Consider the following 8,808-nt stretch of genomic DNA (forward strand, 5'->3'; position numbering starts at 1 on the left):
TCTACAAGTTCACATTTCCCTGAACATTGACATATCTTCGTCCATCGAAATATTCCAGTATGTAAATTCGTATATCTCTCGTAAAACTGCAATATATTAACCGTCATTCAGTTTCCCAACGTGAGACTTCATAGTCGACAACCGGGACCAAATGGCGGACCACAGGTTTACAATACCAGTAGATTAAGTTACTAGAAGTGACGTGATAGACAGCTTGCTCAGGCCGAAAACCTCAATGTTCCACTCAGCAACCAGTTTTGACAGTAACTACTGAAAACGCTCCAACGTTCTTCCTGCTTTGTGCGACGGCCGTCCTGGGCGAGACAATTTGCCTTACAGAGTTGCGTGGCCTGAGCACACCGGCAAACTCGGTTCGAATCCCGGTTCGCCTTGGATATGTTTCTCGGTTTGTCGGCACCCACCTCGCCATCATGGATTTCACAAAATACAGTAAAGGTCTTGGATCTGCATTGCTCCGGGCTTCCGTCCCACCTTACCACGCCATGATATGACTGGAACGGTATTGTGAAGATCCGACTTAGAAGTGGTCAGCAACCCATGTTTGCCGTAAGAGGTGACTAATGGGGTCGAGTGATCACTTTTGCTGACTAGGTCCCAATCGCATAGACCGATGTTCATGATATTGATCACAGCATTTTCTGCTCAAGACTCGATTATTTACAGACCGACGTCATGTTGATGTAACATTGCGGCAAACAAACAAACAAACAAACAGACAAACAAACAAACAAATAAGGAAACTGGAATGCTACTCACAACGGTGTTTATCACACTTACACAAAAACTCACTTACTCAACGGTGTTGGCTTACAAAGCTATATCACCGATTGTGTTCAAACTAGCATCTTGATCCTGATGCAGATGGTCGCGATTCCTGGGATGAGGATGCAGACATCTCTCTTTGGCTCCAGACTGATGGCACCACGATGGAACGATGTATTCTTACTGGGCAAAATGAAACAGCTGGTAATCTGATAATTCCCCTCAGGTAACAAATCTTTTAATTACTGCTGCGGCTTCTGGAACTGTGTTTCAAATTGATATACTGTGAAATGATATCCCCTGGAACCCACTATACTCGGCGAGATGCACGTACATTGTACCACCAGCATTAGGAAGAAGACACATATTTCTTTGACGTTGGCTCAAAGTAAACAAACAAGGGTTGATTTCGATTAACGGTTTTGATTGGTGTTAGTGCCGCAGTATACAACTATTTTATGTTCTACGTAAGAATAAGTACTAATACCTACGAAGAAGACGCATGTTTATTTTTCATTTCTGCAGTTTTCAGCAAATATTTATAACGTTTTGTAATTTGCTATTCAAATGCAGTTTGCAAGATTATATTTCGATTAGCCCAGCAATGCTAAACAAATGAATACTCTAGATCTCTAGTAATGACCACGGGGGTCATTTGTGGAAGAGTGAAGGGTCCAAATGAATTTACATCTCACATGCCCGCATCCCACCGTTCATGTTCGTTTGTTAAAGGATATGTGCCACTTCTACGAACTTGTCTAAAGTAAAGGATACGTGTTTAATAATAGGTCTGAAAGAAGTTCACTTACTCAATCAAGACAGATCATTTGGGAAACGAGTACGTGAAGGACAGACGCTCTGCAGAATTACATCCCTTTGGTCATGAATTTCATAACCTTGATCTAGATTACTGCCACGCCGCCATATGGAATAGTTCAACTCACTCACTCACTCACTCACTCACTCACTCACTCACTCACTCACTCACTCACTCACTCACTCACTCACTCACTCACTCACTCACTCACTCACTCACTCACTCACCCACTGTGAAATAACTGAGCCTTGTGTTTTGAAAGATCCTTTGATTAAATGCACCGAGATTATATGAGCAATAGGAAACTTGCACAGCTTAGCATACGCCCCTCAAAGAAATGACTGCATCTATTCCTAGTATTCATAATACCAAGTCCCAACGGCAACACATAATGTTTCTAGCAAATTGTGTCACTTCTTTAAAAAATCGTTAATTTAAATAAAAGCGTGCAGTAAAACCCTGTATACGGGTTGTAATTTTTAAATATTTGCTGCGAGAGAGAGTTTAGCTATATATTTACGTAAAAGTTTGCCAGTGTTGAAAAGTTGCTCGCTCTGAGCAAACTAAATTACCTCTGGAATTTGCTGGAAGACCTCGCGCCAAGTAAAGGCAATGGCCGCTAGATGAATGTGTCCGTGACCCGGGCAAGGGTTCAGAACTTGGCACTGGTTCATTTTCTACGCCTACAAACAATACAGGGCCGTGTTAGGTTAAAACAGGGGTTACTCTACTCAGCCGAATTCCATGTTAGTCATTATATAATAGTAAAACATCGAACTCTTATGTGTCGAACTTCGGTTGTCTCGAAGCAAAAGTTTGATGTCTGTGGATTCCGTATTACGATCATCAGTTTCCGGTTGTGTCGCACTAATCAGATAACTCGAAGTGTGTGAGCAGATTCCTGTAACTTGTGAATGGTGTTTGACTTTCATACAATGACTCGACTGTGCGTAGAAAAGGATTCCATTGTGATGCAAATAGCGGTAACTTGTGTGAAATAATCGGAGATAATCTGTGATGAAACATGTTGTTTGCGAATTCTTGGTCACAGGTTTCACCAATCATTTTAGGCTTCACTAATCATTTTAGATTTCACCAGTCTAACGGATAATGAAGATCTTAATGGTGTAGGTGTTCCTCTTACCTTGAATGTTTCGATGAAATGTATAACAAAAATGCCAACTTAGTCAAGTCACATGCTTTTCTTTTGCATATTATTAACTCAACATATTTTGCAGTGATTTTGACTTGGTTTGGTTTGGTTTTTTTCATCTGGTATATTTAGGTGTATTCTTCTTATTCTTCTGCCATGGACCCGTGAAGGTCCTGGATAGAAGGCCTTAAGCAACCCATGCTTGCAAATAAAATGCGACTATGCTTGTAAGAGGGGACTAACGGGATCGGGTGGTCAGGTTGATTTGGATGAAATATGTCATCGGTTCCCAATTTCGCAGATCGTTGCTCATGCTGTTGATCACTGGATTGTCTGGTCCTGACTCGATTATTTACAGATTACCGCCATGTTGCTGGAATATTGCTGATTGCGACGTAAAACTTTACTCACCCACTCACTCTTTTGCCATGCATTATTCAAGTGATAGAATGTGACGTGAAACGTACGTGTCCGTTATTCGTGTGTATTCATATTAAAAAATGAATGCCACCAACATACACCGGCACTTCGAAGGCTGCTAGATGCTCGAATGATAGCGCTTCCACCCGAATTGTCTGCGTTTGTAAATAAGGTTTTTACCTGACCTGTACTTATCACTGTATATTAAGACAAACAAACATGGAGCATCACGGAGACTTTATATCAGCACTTACATAAAATCCAAATGATAACATCCAAGGATAGAATCCAGCTGATATTTTAAACAAAATGGATTGTTGTTTGGCTAGGCGATATTAAACCGAAGGTCCTTGAATTTATAATCAAGGTTTGAATGCTACTACAAGTGAAAGACTTAAAGGTTTCAGCTGCTGCTGAATCTATTGATCTTCACAGATGCTTCTGTGAACTGTGTCTGTACTTGGAAAAAATGGAACGTTTGCTATGAACGTTTCTCTGAGCTGTAGCATGTACAAATCAATCGTTTTTCAAAGACCACTGCCACAATGCCACAGTGGCACCATCTGCCTGTCATCGTCAACCAATCATACCGCATTTGTCCAAACTGCCCGTTTACCTTCCGTAACCATCATTGATTTTTTATGTCACAAATTGACAAAATACTGCGTTTTTCTTACAAATGCCAGCTGTTGTACACAATCAATATCTGTTCACCCATTCACACCGAAATCTTCAGTTCCTTTTCTTTGAATATCTGTCAATGCTAAAACGCCATGTTCCACAACACAAGCAATTTCTGATAGAACCTGTCCCTACGGGTCACCGCGCCCTCTACCGGATCATATCGATCACGAAATCTGCCCATCCAGAGGTCGTCTGCTCCTGCAAAGCAGACGACAGAATCATGCTCAGAGGAAGTTGGGTGAAAAAGGGAGGATAATTGAGTGATGGTCCTTCTGTTGCGTCATCCATTAAGACTGATATTGGCACCCTTCCCAATAAGAAGCCCCATTCGAACCTCTGTGCTTGTATGGAGAAATAAGTTAACTCACAAAGGGAAGGTAGATAGCATGGAACCGATTAGTCCACTAGGAAAAGAAAACCCGGTGTTCAATTTATGGACCAAGTTTATCCCTCGTTAGATTTAAAGATTGGATAACCATGCAGGCGGGTTTGCAGTTTTTCGCTTCCTCACAGACATCAGTCTGTAGGAGGTGTATCAGTTGAAGGTTTTATCGCCGAGGTGCCTTGTGTGTCGTCCTAAAGATATTAGTTTTTGTTTTCGAGAAGAAATTGTGAAATTATCAGAGACTAGCACGACTCCGACTTTATCATGAACTTATTGTCTTGAATTACAGCGGATCCTGCCCCAGATATGATAACACGTGTGCTACCACCATGCACCTTCGCAAACACATGCAAAGGTACATTAAGTTTATATCAACGCGGGAAAAAATGGACGGTGCATAATCGTTGGACATAACCTTTGCTCCTGAAAAGTCAGAGAAGTCTGACTCTTGGATCGTCGTAGAAAGGTGATAATAGATGTCTTCTAAAAACGGGAAATTTAAATAAACTCTAAGCGTTCGTGTTCCTGTGATAGTTTTAATCTAATAGGGAAGAAGGGCTGTTGAAAAGTCTAATAGTTTATTGTAGGTGTCGTCATGAGACTGGTGCGTATTCGAGTTAACGCGTAGGTATTCCGTTTCATGATATTTTCCTAGACACAAATTCGGGAACCAATCGCCTAATGATATTCTACATTCAAAACCTAGCAATAATATTATTAACAAAATGCACTTTTATACGAAATATCATTGTGACAAGTCGAACAGCTCTGTCCACATTCACGTCGAAATGGTCTAGTGGTCACTCAAGGATATTGACCAACCTCCTTCCAGGAAACGACACTGACCGTTTTTCCTATCGCCAAGGTTGGAGTGTAAATGTATGACGTCAGTCAGACGGGTACGTTCAGGGGCGAGTCGGTTGCTTGACTGACAGTAGAACCCTTACATATGTTCTTGTGTGGATGAAAGAGATCTAGACACGGAATAAGCATGGAACGGCTAAGGTCAGTGATGTGATATTGACCAGTAGGATCGATAGTTCTTGGCACCGATCTGAGATTGGCTTTGGAACTAGAAGGCAGCAGAACCGGGCTACAGCACTGTCACCATTGATCGTAGGTTCGGCCACTTGGGAGGTATTCATCATTAACGAACAAAGTTAAGTTTACAATGAAAGCCCAGTAAATCCTTGAATGGGAATCGACTCCAGTCCATCGTATGAGCAAGATAATGAGTTTTCCATACTCTCTGCTGATAAAATGGACATATACTCTGTGGACATCGATGAATGTCATCGTCGCTTGTAGACATAGTCACAGCTTTCTTTACCCCAAAATCAATAAAATCCAAGCCCTGTTAATTGTAAATCTAAATCAGCCCCATTCATATACATTAACTGACTGTTGAGAAACCACCAGTAGCAATAATTCATCAATACCAAGGTATCAGTTATCATTGTATGAGTGTATGCGTGTGTGTCTGTCAGTGTGTCTGTCACTATGTCAATATGTCTGCCAATCAGTGTGTCTGTCAATATTGGCCGCCAGTCAGTATACCTGTCAGTATTGGCCGCCAGTCAATATGTCTGTCAGTATTGGCTGCCAGTCAGTATGTCTGTCAGTATTGGCTGCCAGTCAGCATGTCTGTCAGTATTGGCTGCCAGTCAGTATGTCTGTCAGTATTGGCTGCCAGTCAGTATGTCTGTCAGTATTGGCTGCCAGTCAATATGTCTGTCAGTATTGGTTGCCAGTCAGTATGTCTGTCAGTATTGGCTGCCAGTCAGTATGTCTGTCAGTATTGGCTGCCAGTCAGTATGTCTGCCAGTATTGGCTGCCAGTCAGCATGTCTGCCAGTATTGGCTGCCAGTAGCATGTATGCCAGTGTTAGTTGCCAGTTAGTATGTCTGTCAGTATTGGCTGCCAGTCAGCATGTCTGCCAGTATTGGCTGCCAGTCAGTACGACTGTCGGTCAGCATCTCTGTCAGTATGTCTGTCAGTATGAATGTATGTAGTTATGTATATAGTTATGCTTGTATCTAATTATGTTTTGTATGTAATTATGTATGTATGCATGCATGTATGTTTGTGTGAGAGAGAGAGAAGAGAAGAGAAGAGAGAGACAGGCAGAAACAGTGAGATGGACAGACAGAGACTTTTCTGTTTCAAGATACGTAATATACTTTTGGAAAGCAGAAGTAAATACTGTTTTGACCGATAATTCATGTTTTGTAACGCTGTTTATGTTTGCAAATTTCTCTTGTGGTAGAAATTCAAACCGAAGCTCTGAAAACATGGCATCACTTCACACTTCCATCGGACCCACTTAGCCGCCGGGTCTTCCACTAAACTGAAAGTTCGACAGCTGGTAGTCTAGTCCACAGTCCTTATGTACATATTCTGACAATGGTAAATTAGCACGGCTCTCGTGGCTGGGGGCATTAAGTATTCATACTCATGTGTTCAAGACGTTTAGTGAATGGTTAATTCTTTAGAGAATCTGCCATAGCTTTTATCTTAGGATACAAAGGTACCCTGTATATTCTAAAACAATATTATCATGTAAATAATGGACACTTTGTTCTGCAGACCGATTTTGTAAAACTAATGAGTTACTTTAAACGAATTAATAGAAGGGTTGCATTCACACTGGAAGACAATTGTATAGTCTGTTCGTCTTCAAGCCCGTGGTACGAAACAAGAAGATACGATCAAAGAAATAGGACCTCAGTTTCAAATGGAAATGATAACGAGACAACACGTTTGATCATAGCAAACAAAAGATGTGACGAGATTTAAAACAAAAATATATTCATAATAGCATTTTGTATGCTAGGAATGCCTTTACTATTAAAAGTATACATGTATAGTCATTGCCGCATGCAAATGGGAATTGTGTTGTCACTATGCTCTTAAAACAGCTGATACAATTGTACATATAGAAACGTGCGTCAAATACCGTTGTGTCGAACACTGCTGTGTTGAACCAAGGTTGTTTTCGGTTATGTCGAACTTCGGATAACTCGAAAATTTTTCAAGGTCTCCCCTACCTATCGGTGTTTGTATTAAAAAAGCAATTCTGCAATCAACGAACATGCCGCTCTGCTCTCTGCAGAAGTGTCGCGAGATCGAAAATTCAGACTATCGCGGGGCGTCAGTCTTGAATTAGTTGCACCGTCTCTTGGGCATAACAAAGAGAAGAGATCGGCTCAAAGAAGATTAAAATTGCATGATAATGTACACTGGGGTTTCGCTATGATTCCACTATGTCTGGCGAGGGCGTGCACCCATCAGAATGTGTTGCAGAAACAGACTGGCGATCTTCTCGCGATGCACACAGTGCAGTTATTCATCCCATCGCATGGTATCTGCCATCACTTGTTCAGTCATCAGATAATTTACTATGTTTCGTTGTATACTGTACAACTGTGCATTGCTTAGATGTGACGTGGATTTGATGCGATTGTTGGTTTGAGCCCTGGAGCCCTGGAACAATGTCTATGGCCACGGGTCATTCACATGTGATAGAAAAGAAAGAATGGGTTAAAACTTTAAACTGAAGGTTACATAGCAAAATTTCAACCATATCGCCACAGCAAAAATGTGCATTACACTACAAACAAACAAATGTGAGAACACATCACAACAGCTAAATTCATGTGGAAGACGGACGTTCTGTGTAGCTTGTGGCAACTGGACACTGGCAGTTGTGAATTGGTTCCGAACGGCTTGGAGCTCAACGTATCTGTGATAGGTCCTTGATGTTTTCAAGTTCTTTCAGAGTGAGGTCTGTCCTATACTCTCCCACTGGCCTTGAACCTGTCCCTCAGTCTGTGAATGACAGAGGAAGACACCTGGAGACGGCAAGAAACACTTCTCATGGACTGACCATCCTGCATCCATGCAATGACCCGGCTTCTGCCATGGTGAAAAAGGCTGTCTGTAGCTTCTTTTAAGGGAAACGTTGCCATCAGCTGCATAGGAAGTCTGTCTTCCACATGCACTAGCTGTTGTGTTTAGGTGTGTTTCATCAGCCTTGTTTTTCCCTGTTTTTTGACAATGTTTCATCTCTATTGATATTGATTGAAATATAGAATCAGTTGCTTCACTCCAAGTTCTAACATGTCATTTGTGCCCATCAAGAACATAAAAATTTGCACTTTCATTAAAGTATAAATGACCTCACCATGATAATTGTTACATATGACTATCTAATTTGAGGACCTTCTCATATTTTTGTTTGTAGTATAATAAAACAAACTTAGGTTCTATAAATATTTGTAAACAAAGGAAAGTAGAAAAATATTTTATCACAGATTTATGCTTACAACTAGCATATGAACTGATATTTCTGTACACAGCAATACAATCATAAATAGATTGCCTACTGAAGGTTCTTTACCTATGGCCATGGGGATGCACAATGCGTTTGTTACCTGCGAAAGTAGATTGATGGAAAAAGTCTCAGAACAAGAGCTTCTCCACATACCTTCAACATGTAATATTTGTCTTATTTGTGTAGAAGCAGTGCGCGAAATAGTTTCCAAAGTTTGCTTGTCAGTTGGGCTA

Source organism: Haliotis asinina, chromosome 2, assembly GCF_037392515.1.
Source record: "Haliotis asinina isolate JCU_RB_2024 chromosome 2, JCU_Hal_asi_v2, whole genome shotgun sequence".
NCBI lineage: Eukaryota > Metazoa > Mollusca > Gastropoda > Lepetellida > Haliotidae > Haliotis > Haliotis asinina.